The sequence below is a fragment of the Branchiostoma lanceolatum genome, chromosome 1 (assembly GCF_035083965.1).
Source record: "Branchiostoma lanceolatum isolate klBraLanc5 chromosome 1, klBraLanc5.hap2, whole genome shotgun sequence".
Taxonomy (NCBI): domain Eukaryota; kingdom Metazoa; phylum Chordata; class Leptocardii; order Amphioxiformes; family Branchiostomatidae; genus Branchiostoma; species Branchiostoma lanceolatum.
The window spans coordinates 18,599,698-18,614,653 of NC_089722.1; the positions used below are offsets into that span (position 1 = coordinate 18,599,698).

The 14,956-nt window shown below is 43.1% G+C and overlaps 1 long non-coding RNA gene across 2 annotated transcripts in view; it reads right to left on the minus strand.

The window, feature by feature from the left end:
- The window catches only part of LOC136439375 (uncharacterized), a 30,798-nt gene that overhangs the window by 14,185 nt on the left and 1,657 nt on the right, over positions 1-14,956 (minus strand). The window contains exons 1-3 of one of the 2 annotated variants that reach the window (XR_010756516.1): positions 11,700-12,007; positions 7,608-7,771; positions 6,581-6,698 (exon numbers count right to left, since the gene is read on the minus strand). This is a non-coding gene — a long non-coding RNA (uncharacterized lncRNA). Of the gene's footprint in view, positions 1-6,580; positions 6,699-7,607; positions 7,772-11,699; positions 12,008-14,956 lie in introns of those variants that run through there. The other variant, XR_010756515.1, reaches the window with a different exon arrangement.

A 14,956-nucleotide genomic window follows, 5' to 3' on the forward strand; every position in this document is an offset into this window, starting at 1 on the left:
CCCGGCTGTTTTGGGGGTAGGACTCTGTCGTCGGCCACGTGTTGACTTAACTCTTACGAAAATACGAGATCGGCGAAGTTCAATTTTTCACGGGATTAGCGCTTCAAGACTAAAAATAACGTCCATACCTTTGATGTTAAAAGAAGATCATGACACCGGGTCTGCTTATTAAGTTCCATTCTCAGCTAATAAAACAATTGTGGTCACGAGGGAGCAGGTAGAATTTGCCGCAACCGTAACATGTAAGAATACAGAGCACTCTCATGAGCTTTTATTTTTACATACATACAAGACAGACCACAAGCAAAGAGGCCTAGGTCCCTCTACAACACTAGTAAGAGATTCACAAGGTGCAGGGTACAGTGAAACATATTAAGAAAAAGCTGCTGAACTGTATAAGTACTCCTAGATTCGTGTAAGAAGAAAAAAAACCTTAGAAAATGTGCTTAAAAGAGTTACGTTCTGCATAAATGGTGTTGTTTCTTCACAAATAATGCTGCAACAGATATCGTTTAGCCCAAATTGCTAAGTCTACCATTTCTTCCACATTATTTCACTCAACTCGCGTATCATGCCAGTAGTGTATGTTGTCAGCATCGAATTCACAGTTATTGTACATGTGTGGTGCACAAAGTTAATGTCATTAGTATTACAAAAGGGCAGACATCTGCGGAGTAAATTTTTGAAATACATGCTGGCATTATTAAAGTATACTTTGTTGCACAACAATTATACAAGGTGCAATGTATGGCATCTGCCGCTGCGTAACAACAACCATTCTATGAGATTATATCATAAGATATAGGCTAGGCCCAGGTACAAAATAGACGTCAGAAAACGCGAGTGCGTCCAGAAGCACCCCTATGATATACAAATAAACTGCTTGTATGTGACATTATCTACACAAAGGAAACATTTCCGGGTTATAAAAGGTCATGCACTTGGTTTTCTACAGTACGTTTTCTAGTGAATATGAGCGTCTTTGTTGTATACATCTAATAGACATATTATTCGCCGAAGAATTTGTGCCTTTTTTTTAGGGGAAGGAGGGCACGGAGACGTAAAACACATTCGTTTTCAGTCTTTTGACGTGGAAAATGCATGTAAAACTTCAATCAGCATTTAGTGCCTACCAGTACGGTATAAAACGTAATTAAAACATTTTTACTATTTTTACCTTGTATAGTGTAAAAAATACGTTTTTTTTTCAAACATTTCCATAAACTCTCGTGGGTTGCCAACTCTGGATTGACCGCTAGGTATATACTTCTTCTTCCTCCTGCAGTAACATCCGCATTTAATGGCGGAATGGTGGTCTTGCGGTCAGGGTTGTTGACTAAGAATCTAAAAGATCCGGGTTCGAATCCCTAGAAGGTCCCAAATCCTAATGTTGCACTCTTGAGAACGACACCCATTTCTTCACAAACTGAGGTGAAAATGAGTACCTAGGTTAAGACGTAAAGTTAGAGGCACCTTGTTTGAGGAGAGCCATGTTATAATCAAAGAACCTATAACACCTATCGAAAAGACTAGGGCATAGGGTCCATCCAGTGTGAGTGGATCAATTTTTTGTCTTGTAGCTTTAAGTCTGACCGCATGTTACACAGTTTACCGGTTATGCAAAACAAAGAAACGGCTGTACATAGAATGATGTCCTAAACCTCTCGGCCCTCAGACATCTTCACAGAAATAGACGTTTTGTTCCAGATTTCCTCGCCTCGTACCCCCCGGCAAAATGTCTACAAGCGGCTACATAACACATCATCAGTGTGGAGAGCTTCTAACATCTACCAGCTGGATGCAACAGACATACTAAGAATCCCTTCTCCACTAGAAGGCGACCATGCAGCGATCGCACTGAGACCTAAGGGGGGAGGGCACATTCATTTGTTCGTTTATTTTAGTCATTTGGATTGCGTATTCATATATCTTGTCTTAGGTAAAGTTTGCAGCCGAATCGTGTTTTCTTCGGTTCGATACCCAGGCTGTACAACGGTGGGTCAAAGTAAAAACAACTTCCTTCATGCAAACTTTACCTTAGCCAAAAATATGTCAATACGCAACACATACGGACTTTAATACACGCACAAGTGTGAACAAGGTTTCACGAATTACTCAACGAATTTCAGAGACAAAGAACAGATTTTTTTAGGTTTTGCGTGTTTCGTTGTCTTTTAAATCATACTTTTACGTCCGGCATCATATTCCAATTGCGAAATCATGTGTCACACAAATCCAATTTTGGTCGCTGTGCGGTCGCTCAGCAATTTTCATCTAGTGGAAAGACAGCTGTGGCAAAACGTTTGCAGACATATTGTTCCCTACCACAAACTGACAACGGCAGTATTTACAAGCCTCATAGATTTTCGTTGATTTTGGTATGAGAAAAGTGGTTATCTTCTTCTTTAAACTACTGGTACAAGTCAGAAACATTGATAGATGTAATTACACAATGCTATGTGTGAAATGTTATGATTTATAGGTACTTTTTTACGAAACATGTCACTGGAAATATATCTAAAAAAATCATTTAGGTATTCCACAGCTGCAAATAAAGGTATAGAGATGTCATTAGTATATTGTAGCTCAACTGATGACAGCTTTACAGTTAAGCTCCTGGCTCAAATAAGTTGCTTACTGGTTCAATCTCTGCTCAGGACATCTCAGTTGGAGCTGCACGCGTCTTTCGGAAGGGACGTAAAATGGGGGTCCCGTGTTCGAGGAGGTGCCTCGAGCACGTTAAAGGGGAAGGGCTTCTGCATGTTATGGATTGAGTGATTATCTCCATGAAAATGGAGATATTGTTTTATAATTGTGATTTCATTACCGAAATAAACCAGTCATTCATTCAAGGGCTAGAAACTCCTAAATGTTAAAAACATACCATGCTGTTGAAAAAGCAAGGAAACTATGTGTCACTAGGAACTAACATGGCGGTTTCTATACTTCATGTTTTCAAATGTATATATGTTTCAAAATAGCGTCTGTTTATCTGCACTACTGTCGAGCTGGAAAAAATTAGGCGCAAGAGAGATTTGAGATAGAGTTTCAGTATTGTTTCCTTTTCGTTGGCGGTTGTTTTCTTGAGAAAATCGGTCTGCTAACACAAACTTCTCTTCTCGCTAATACCTTGTTTTCATTTCTGATCCCGCCCGGGGGTTGGGTGGTAACGCCATACGAAGGCCGTCAGCGCGTCAGGGTTAGAAACACGGGAACGAATCCGTTCAGGAGGCGACGCAAGTGACCGCGTGTATTTTGGTGTTGTCTAGACCGGTTTATATGCTAAGCAACGATCTCAAAGTCGACTTACAAACATACTATTGCACGCCCTGCGAACGCTTGGGTCTACAAATGTATGCAACTGCAAGTAGTTAACATGCATGTGTATAGCAATACATTATAGCAGTTCGGCACCCTGAATCAAATAACGAATTCTCCATTTCGGATTATACTCATGAGTCCAGTTTTCAAATCGCATCATCAGAATAATTGTGCAAAAAGAAAATATTACGATGTGGCCACGAATATCTGTTAGCTTCATCAGCTCATAATCATATTGAGGCTATTGGCAACTTGACACATGTACATGTAGTTCCAGGCTCTGTCCTGAAGGCAGGGATCACACGCAGGCTACCTAACCACAAAAGCTCCTTACGATCTTTATAATTTATGAATATTTGTCCCTTTTATCAACAAATTCTCCGAAATGTCTGCAATAACTCATGCTTCGCTGTTGCACAGACTACCAAAGCCATATCAGAGCGACACGGATAGCTGTCATCTCCATTGTCAACAAAGTCTCTAAACATTTTTCACAACATCACCCCTAATAGAAAACATATTTCACTGTGACATCTCGACGACGATTTGTGAGCAACCGTTGAGCGATGAATATTGGATTTGTGCGACCCTTAGATGTAAGAAATTGCAATATGATGCACAAAGTAAGCATACGATGCAAAAGACGACAAAACACACAAAACGTATGGAATTCGCTTCGTATTTTTTGTCGCTCAGTGGTTGCATACTCCAGAGAAGTAGGTGCAGTCCATTACATCAATTTCTGCATCATTAGATGACTCATACGACGCTGTTCCACAGAAGGGCGAAGCCATAATAGCCCCACTTAACCCGGAGTCCCTTCCGACGGACAGCGTGACAAAACCGTTACAGACGACAAAGTATGATTTGTGTACTCTCCATTTGTAAAGCATGGAGCGGGTAAACTCGCGGCGACGGAGAGTGTTTGTGTTCACGCCAGCACGGACCCACTCTGTTTACCTCCGACTTACGGGGACAAATTAACATACATTCCCCCCGTACAATGCGCTAACGGTCGGACAGGTTGTTTAGTGAGATTTTGGTCCTTTTATAGATCGCTCGAGCTCAGAAACTAAAACTAAGAAAATCATAATGTTTTGCTACTTGTGTGAAGAATCACCTTCGACTTACGGAAACAAATTAACATACATCCACTCCCCACCCCCCGCACAATACGCTAACGGTCGGACAGGCAGTTTGGGAACACGAATGATAAGTCTTTTTATAGATCGCTCAGAAAGAAAAACTAGGAATGGTCATGCTGTTCTACTTGTGTGAAGAATTACCTCCGACTTACGAGAACAAATTAACATACATCCCCCTCCCCTCAAGAACAATAGGCTAACGGCCGGACGGGCTGTTTGGGAGCACGGTTGATGAAATTTGGGTACTTTTATATACTTATATTGCAAATATCGCTGAGAAAGTAACATTAGGAATGTTTGGTGTGCTACTTCAGTAGTACTTGTGTGAAGAATAGAATGTGTTTGTTTTTTTCACCTTTCTAACAATACAATATGAAGTAAAGAGGCCTACATTTTCCCCAATATTGCAAATATAAACTGTCAGTTATTTGTAGAACGTATTCTGTGCACCAGGTGTATGCAGTATTATTTAGGCATTTGTTTATAAATGAATTTTAAAGTTGGTTGTCTCCGTGACTTTCTTTGTGACGTCCTGAGAAAATGAAAATGACATAATTCAAAGATGTGTTTTAAAACTCCCGTAAAGGTAACAAACTGTTACCTTTAATAAAGAACAAAGAATAAAGAATTATTTTGAACATGATTCTTCAAATATAGTTAGTTAGTTAGTTAGAGTGACTAGCCTCCTTCGAAGATCGTGCACTAGATTAAGAAAATCACTTTTGTGCTACGTGCCTTGTGTGTTAGTAACAAAAGTATAGAACCCTTTTTGAGGTAGTTCAAAGACATATACAGATGGTCTGATCTGCTATATTGGTCGCTTTCTGTCGAAAAAAGGCAAACTAGATATAGAGAACTACATCTAGGCAGCCATCCTCCTATGAACCTAAATGACATATATGTATGATAGCTAAAAAAAAGGCAAACTTTCTTATAGTGGAAAAAACCTAAACAGAGAAACGCATGATATGAAATGTTGTAGGTGCTTCCAAGTGTGGCCATACTAAACAACGCGTTAATAAGGAGATCAAACAGCGACACTAATTATCATAAATAAAAACGTCAACAACTACTTATTTCTACATACCAACAGCCATACAAAACAGTATAACCATGCACATGACGTCAACTCTACGCCACACAAACCAAACCTTTCGTACGCAAAGCGCTACTATTGCTTGATCAGTAAACACCCTGGAGGAGGCTTTTGACTCTTTAGGTATCCAAAATCAGTCGATGATTGACACCTGACTGACATCTACTGGACACGAATCCACATGGCAAGGAATGTCGTCCGGCACAAATACCAACTTCCACGCCTAAACTACACATTACCTACAGGGAGACGGAGGGAAAATAGGAGCACCTACTTCAGTCGGGAATCTTAAAGGATGAGTTTGCGGTCCTCGCTGTTAATGGTTTGTGACCGCGGGACCGGAAACTTCTCGCCCCTGCGCCGCTCCGTTGCACAAGGTTTATCGAGGAGACAACAATGGGGCGTTTCACCCTCTCTCAACAACTGTATCACCGCTGCCGATCTCCCTTATCCAAGCTAAAAGCCTACTTACCGTTTTGCACCATTTGTACTTGTGTGTTAAAAAGGGAACCCCGGTCCTTTTGTGGTGTGGTGGACGCGTTTTTCGGTCACCCGTCGGCTCTCACACGACTTGACGACGGCAGCCCGGGCGATTCGCTCCCCCCTCGCCACACACACAAACACACACCGGTACAACAGCACCTACTTGTCATCGGCAAAGTGCCCACTGCACGAGGGGAGGGGGATAGCACGCATATTGGTTTCACAGTTTTGAGTTCAAGTTATGCTCGATGCCAAGTACTCGCTATTAGTGTCGCTACACTTCTCGGTGTGAATATAATGACTGAGTGCAGGACTATAGGGCCATTGTTTGCTTGCCATGTAGTAAATATTAGCGAGTGAATGCTGAAGGAAGTGTTAGGACACGAACAGGTGTGTTGTTGAGGTGTGCAGCTGCTATCATTACATATACGGAAACTGTGGTGATGAAATAACACTGCGTAATGATATCGGTATAAAAAGTTTAAATCGAATAGACAGAGAAAGTACAGTTCTGCTTATATCATGGCGCACCAACCTTCTTTAAAAGGGACGGGGGGCGGGATCCACTTCCAACAGCTTTGTACCCATTGGTGACGTCACGCGTGCGACAAGTCCATGTGTCCAGGGCAGTTAGCTCAGGGAGCTGAAGAACACTTAGTGATTTAGTCGAAATTTATTCCGATTAGTACAATTTTTTCCATTGCATTTCACAAAATGAACAACACATAATACGAACAAGAGAAAATCAAGGTACAAGAAAATCAACATAAGCTACGGATCCAAAACAATAAGTTAAGGTGGAAACAGAGATGGACTACTTGTAAATATAAGTAATATCCAAAATAATAGTTATAACAGCCTCTTTTGCAAATAAATATCACAAAATCAGTATCAACCGAAGATGACAAAATATTGAAATCAAACAGAACTAATGTTGACAAATTAATATCTAAATCAAATCAGTACAATTTTTTTAGTTCGACCTTTCCATAACGTGAACTTTCGTACCGAACTGCAATATAGTTTATGGACATCTTGATTATTGAAAGAATTCTTAGGATAAAACCGACTGAGATGATTTGTCCATGTGCGTGGCACGTATTTTGAGAACTTAGGTGTCAGGATCAGTATTGAGACCTTAAGCTTTAGTGGGTCTTGAGACTTTTGAGATTTTTACACAGTAACTTACCATTATACAAACTATGATAAACTATCATCAGCGGACTGCAGTATAGGTTTTGTTGCAGGAAAAACACACACCATTAGGACGGAACGTATCTATCGCTTATCTAACTTTATAATCATCGTCATTATGATTCGTTGACTTAGAAGACACTCAAATACGCTCCATACAGACAACTTAAAAAGTGTAAGAGTTTGGAAGAAAGTTCCTCAGATTTCACATCTGAGTAAAGATCAGCCATTGCAGCCTTGCAAAACGTTGTTCACACAGTTTAATGCTATTTAAGCCAACGACCGAAAAAAAAAAGAAATACAAAACACATACAGCCTGGATACGAGAAATCAGGTTTCAATTTCCCATATACCACCAATATTTCCACCTGTCCATCACGTCCGTGACTTCCGCTCGGCGCTGTGGCCTGTACATCATCATGGCCGTCTGGCGGGCCGGACCCGACACCTGCAAGCCGTCACGTGCCAGGAGAGAGCTCCGGTCGGGTTTCTACACCGAGCCCACCGTGGTTCCCCACCGAATACTTGTGTGCTGGAATGGTAAGTGTTACTGGAATTACCAGACGAAAACAGACAAGAAGGGAATGGGGGGTTTTGCGTCACGGTAAAGCTCTCAAACGAAACCCAGAACATCGTCGGATGATATGTGAGATGGCTAAAGAATCACCAGTATGATGTCCATGGCCATTGTCATTATCAACGGTGTTATCTTCACTGTCATATCGTCATTGTCTTGACTAACAGCGGAGCTACCAGACGAAAACAGACAAGAAGGGAATGGGGGTTTTGCGTCACGGAAAGGCTAAAAAAAAAGCCAGAACATCATTGGATGAACTGTCTGATGGTAAAAGAATTACATCATCACCAGTATAAGGTTCGTGCTCATGGTCATCATCATCAACGTCATGTTCACTGTCACATCGTCATAGTCTTGACTAACTGCGTCATTGGTAACGCGATTAGTACCATCATTATGATGTCATCATTGGGACACTAGACAATGGTGTCATCGTTGTTTTGTCATTATATATGACCAAACAATTGTGGCAAGATGCTTGAACAAAACTGCTTCCGTGTAACCATCATGATTCAACAAATAATTCCAACCATGGCCTTTAACATGGTCTGTGGTGTTTCCCATGTATTGCGATATCCATCGATACAACTATTCAAACCTGAAGTCGTTAATGTCATCATCATTTCCTTCTTCTAGATTTTAACCCACGAAAGATATAGATTTTGACGTGACTCAGCTTCAAATACGTGGCAACGTACAACATCATTTTGCTACATGTACATTGCCTGGTGTCAAAAGACACAGCGACCGTTTCATCTCTTGTTTTCATTTAAATTTAAAGTTGCTCTAGACTGATTGATGAACACGTCCGTCCGCACTGAGTCATCATTTTGTCCTTAGCATCAAAAACATTTGTTTGACCTTGCCAGCTACAATCGTCAGAAGGATCTTGACCAAATATTTTCCTCTGTCATTCACCGCGATGTGACCAAGACCTATATTTAAACTAAAAGACAGATGAATACTCACTTGAGGATTGTTGTTGTTTTAACTTGTGCCATAATAAAGACTTAGAAAACAGCGACATTAAAGTGTGTCTTTCTCTATTCTATTCGACCTAAGTAGCACGAAGTGTCAGTGTGTTTGGTCAAGACGTGTCTGAACAGAGCAACGAAAAATGTTGTTTCTTCAACTTGTTCAGGATCAACAATTCAATGACGTACGCCCTAACGACAACGTTCCAGTCCGATGATATGATTTGTATCGGATTCTAGGGTACCAATCGCCTCCAGAATCATTTCATCTAGTTTAAGTGACCTTTGCGAAGACCAGAAGAGGGCCAAAAGCCCCCTTATCAGCCTCTAGCTTTGGGTTACACCAGAGAAATGGGAAAAGGATACCCCGTAATGGCCGAATCCACCCTTATCCACTGAACCCAATTACGAGAATCCAATTAGAGGTGTTTATCAAGTGAAAGCTGAGTTAATTTCCGAGGAATGGTTCGCGTGGGGCGGCGGTGTGGGAGAGGACAGGGCCCCGACGGTACGGGGTGTGCGGACGGGCTGTCAGGACCTTCGCACGCGACCGGACCTGCAACATACAGTGTCAGGTGTATGTGGGAGAAGGGGGTAGTGCAGACGGAATTTGGGTTACAAATGATAAGGAAATTGAGGTAAAGAAAAACATGAATGGGTGATGGTACTTATTTATTTATTTAAACGTTTCTGTTTCTTATGCTACTGCAACAAGTGGCAGGGGGGAGGGGCTAATACAGTCGGAATTTTGGTTAAAGAATATTGAAGGAAAATTGATGATTATAAGACTGAGATAAAGAAAATGAGGGATGGACGATGGTTCTACAACATACATTGTCACGTGTAAGTGGGGAGGGGGCTAATGCTGCCTGAATTTGGGGTGAAGGCGATATAAGGAGAATTGAAGATGAAAGAAAAAAGATTGTTAGGCGATTTAGTGTACTCCAACTTACAGGGTCAGTTGCTGCTGCACCCGGAATTCAGGTAAAAGAAAACGTGTATGGATGGCTGGTCCGAAACATACAGTGGTCAGGTGGTAGTGTAGGAGGGGGGATGATGCTGTCTGAGGAAAATTGCCGAAGATGAGAAAATTACCAGGGAAAGTGAAAAAAGATGGTTTTGTGATGGAACTGCAACATACAGTGTCAGGTGTTGAGTGGGGGAGGGGGGGGGGCTAATGCAGTCAGAATTTGGGTTACAGATAATAGAAAGACAATGGAAGATCGGAAAATTTTGAGGGAAGACAGCAGATAGGATGATGATTATGAAAAAGAGTAAAGACAGACATGAAGGGCCTTTGGGTTTTCTTTGCTTGGTAAGATAAGCAGACAATTGGCGGGGGGGGGGGGGGTATTCAGTGCCAAACAGTACCAGAGAATCGCGAGTGAACACACTGCAAGGTTTGGATCTGTGTTGCCCATGTGGTACGCTTTAAGTTGACGACACGCCGTTTGTCAGGGCGGCCGGAAGAACCATTTGTCTCAAGTGATAGGGCCGAACAAAAATGACTTTATGGATATCACCCATGTGCACATGACTTTTTCTACTCCTGTGAAATCAAAACCCCTGTAACCATTCCTTCAAGGAAATGAAAATGTCCCGCTACAATGCTCACAACTTATCAACAGGTTTCCATGACCTTGCTTCTTTCACGCTCAGGCAAATATTCAGTTCATATTTCATTTAGGCCCCTTGTTACCCCAATGATAAACCTCTCTCTCAAATCTGGTGACTGATCTTGGTACTGCATTAGAATTTCCGGTTTTTGTATCTCTTATTGTGGACATCCTGTAGTTTTGATTTTTCGATGGCAGATTCACCCCCTAGCAGCTTTGTCTGAAACTGCAGGGCCGTTTTTGTTAAAATCTTTTAAGGAGGATAAGTGTCCAAATGGACGACGGATCTCTCTGGTACTCGGCATTTCGGTTTTCTTCGTCACTCCCGCTTCATATTTGGGACCTGTGATGATGTCTGTGTAGTTGAATTTATACGGCCTAATTCCACCTGCCCACTGGGCCTGGTTAGTGCGGGATCGCGCGTCCTCACACTGGCCACTCGTGGTCGCTCTGACGCGCCCGCCTCTTGTATCTGTCCTCGCCTGATTATGATCCCGCGGCGTAAACTTCCCTAGTCTTGGACCAAGACTGAGGGTCCTTGAGGTTTCAGCGCGATTCTAAACACGGTAGCTGGCTGGATGGACACGGCGTAAACAGCTGTGATCTTTCACTGCCCCGACCACCTCTCATGCGCGCCGAGAGCTAGCCGGGCCCGCTCGCGTCTGCCTACTGCCCACCCTCGTAAGTTTTCTCTGACAAATTAGAGGATGCCTTAAGACAACACGTTTGGCGTCGGGAACCTGAAGTCGACAGCGGGTCGCCTGTATTAGAGCCGGCGGGCGCGCGCCGGGCTTGATAAGGGGGATGTTTGTGGAAGGAAACGGTTTCACAAGTGGACTTGACAACAACGGACAACTTGTGGAAAGGACGTACGTAGAGGGTCCTCACGGCTAATCAGACAGAACAGGGATCGCCCCAGGTAGCGGGTTCAGGTGCCTGTCTAGAGATAAGCCCCGCTGTCTCCTTTAGTTGAGACTGACCAGACCACCCCTAGGTAGACCCGGGGAGAGAGTGCCTGTGTCGGTTTCTGTCGGCGGATTGTAGGAGGCTGGTGAAGGTAATTAGAGAGAAACAGAGTCACGTCTTCCCGGATCCCGTGGCTGACCTGCCACGGTGTGATTTCCTCTAAAGGATGCCTGTGCAAAGCCGTTACTAATACCTCACGACAGGCACTAGCTTTTGAAACCGAAATAAACAAGACCAAGATCAACAATTACCTTCCCCCATGCAATCTGTTTTTTCCATTTTACTCTAACACTGATTTATCTCGACGCGAAAGATGATAACTCTGACCTTATCTCTTCCACGAACAGCAAAGAACTTTTGCCCTTGGACGAGTTATCACAAACCCATCCTTGGGAGCAGGGGTGCAGGGTTCGAAGCCCGGAGGGATGTGACCCACAGTCAACCCTAGCCGTCAACTTGGCTATAATTCTGGTGGCAGATGTCAGCACATGGTCAGCACGTGTGGTAAAGAACCCTGGGCACTACAAGACGGCACCGCGCGGGCCACATCAATCTTGTACCCAGAGTCGTTAGTGACAGAACAGCCAATGACATGCCTCGTTGGAAAGCGGCGCGACACCGCAGGTCTTGATTGACTTGACAAATGATTTTCTCAAAGCTTGTTACTGAGGCGGATCCTTTTTACATCAGTAGCTAACCGTTTGACGACGTCCGTTCCATTAGGAAACTCGCCGTAAATAACATCTTGTATTCAAATGAAGAAACATACGACCAAGGAGTGGCCACTAAACAAGCTTGGAGATGCATTCCAACATTTCAGTTAAAGATCTCTCGTAGAAGACGTTGAACCCAAGACATTCGGCCACCATGGAAGGCACAGGGAGGTCGGAATGAGAGAAACACAAGGTCACCTCGAAAGTCTCACACGTCAAGAAGCTATATATGATATGATTTGTGTGCAAGTTGCGTAGAAACAGTTGCTCTCACAATATTCGCAGAGGGTTGGTAGATTGTAAATTAACAGGGTCTCTTACTATTATCTTCATAGAGATCTCCCTCCCGAGATAATTCGTCGAGACACTTGTCTTGGGAACACAAACCGCCTTGGCGAGTGCGTACTTGGGAAGTTGTTCTGTCAACAGCGAGAAGCCAGGGTGGCTTAGACCCCACGAGGAGTCGTCTTGTTTAGCAATGTCAATGTCAAACAATGACAAGGGCTTTTAGTACCCGTCCGTTTGACGGTCGTTGAGGCGGCGAACACCGCGATATCTGCACATGTACGTGTTTATAGCAAATGCCTTTCAACATTGTTTGTTCCGCGTAATTGGTAAACTGCCTTTGGGAGTAACACACAACTTTTGTACAGTAGGTTGTACAGCCAGACTATAGGGTCGATCCTCTCACACTGGGATGGCCTCCAACTCTTTTTCTTTACGTGTGGTGGGCTCTTTAGCTTGCTTGAGGTGTGATTCTAGTCTGTTTAAACGCGGGACTTCCGGCTTTACGTCCAATCCGAGAGAACGGCCCAAAACGAAGCTAGGTACACATTTTCACCTGAGTATCGTGAAGAAATAGGTTTTAAGGGCCTCTCTTGGCGGCAAACCATTGGGGCCTGCTTGGGATTCGAGCCCACAACATTTAGATCCTATAGCTAAGTCAACCATGCCACCGTACAGCCGTAAAATACACATAGATTGACGAATAGTAGACTAACAGATAAAAATAATTTTTACCACTGTCACTTGTTTGTGACAATTTAATGTATCCCTTATCGGGTCTTAACCAGTACTTGCTGTTGAAAATAAACATAAAGATTTGTATTTGTAGCGATCATAGAATAGGTCGAAATTTAACTTCTTCATCAAGGGAATAGAAGATGTCAAAGGAATTGTACGTACGTACTCCTTAATTAAAAAACAAAACAAAACTGCAGTATTTTCGTCTATACACCACAACAAATGTCAACGATCTAGGAAAATCAATCTTGTGTTTCCAATTACGGTCGCGGTCCTGAAAAACAAACTTAGGGTCGGCAGACAGGGATTCCTAGGTTCGGTGGATCCCGTTGGTATATGGCAACAGAAATGAGGTGAACACGTTGGTAAACGATTCTGCAACGCTTTCATCACTCAAATAACAGATCTAAAATTGTCGTCATACGTCTTTACCTACCTACATTGTAAACGCAAGGATTTTGTGAGGGTCGGTCAGGTAACCGGAAATACAACATGAACTTTTCCCAAGGCCTAGCGCCTAACAAGTGTTGGACACCCCCAGACTAGTATCAGGGGTGGATCGTCTGTTTTCCTCCATCCAAATCGTTACCAGATGATGTCATTACCAAATTGAAGGAGGGGGATTTACCAAACTGAATGTCAAGTTCGGGACCACCAGGTTTACGAGCCTCGGGGTCATAGCGGCCTCACTAGGAGCGACAAGCGGGCTAATCCACGGGAGACTGCGGCTCGTGTGTGTCGAGAGATCCAGGCCGGAATTGGCGCAACTGGCAGCTCGTAATGAGGGGTGGTAGGAAAGGACAGGTCTAATTCGCTTCATCGGGGCTAACTAAAGGCTCTGCCACACACTGCAGCCGACCATGGTCTCCCGACCCTCTCCGGAACATGGTTGGGAGTTAGTCGTGAGCAATGGCATCTGTGGTTGGGAGTTAGTCGTGAGCAATGGCATCTGTGGTTGGGAGCTAGTCGTGAGCAATGGCATCTGTGGTTGGGGGTTAGTCGTGTGCAATGGCATATGTGGTTGGGGGTTAGTCGTGAGCAATGGCATCTGTGGTTGGGAGTTAGTCGTGAGCATTGGCATCTGTGGTTGGGAGCTAGTCGTGAGCAATGGCATCTGTGGTTGGGGGTTAGTCGTGTGCAAGGGCATCTGTGGTTGGGAGCTCGTCGGCGCTGGGCTGCCTACTTGTCTTTAAAAGTCGTCTGCGCCACCAGATGTATACATTTTGAAATGTTGGGAAAGTTGGGAAAGTCATATTCTGCTTTATTGTGATCAAAGGAGCAAGTTAAGCCGAGTTCAAAATAACTTTTTCTTGTAATGTTTCAAGGGTTGTATCTTCCTGTTATTTTAGATACTTCCTCTTGAATGGTTTTATAGTGACTCAATGTTCCTTGTTCCTTAGTAGACTTATCAAAAGCGGCTGAACAAAGACAACGTTTTTCGGATTAGGTATCTCTGTTGAGGCGGTTTTAATTTCTAATCGCATCAAAATCGCACTTCCTAAAGATCCGAACTCGAGTATCGAAATCACAAAGGAGATCAACTTAAATCTACTGTTTCAAATGTAAGTGGATACGTGACTCATACAAACAACCAGAAACACTTGCGGCACATTGCTTTCAAATGTTAAAGCTCCCTTTGTAAATAGCACATCATTTGATACTGGCTTGTGCATAGAAATCCATGATATAACCTGTCAAACGCCTTTAAAGGAAAGTTCTTTTCTTGAAAATATTTGATGTAGAATATCTTTCAATATATCCTGGATAAAAGAGACACTAGAGTATGTATACATATCTTATTTTGAGTCTGAAACATACTGATTTTGTTCACGTTTTAGACCAGAAAAC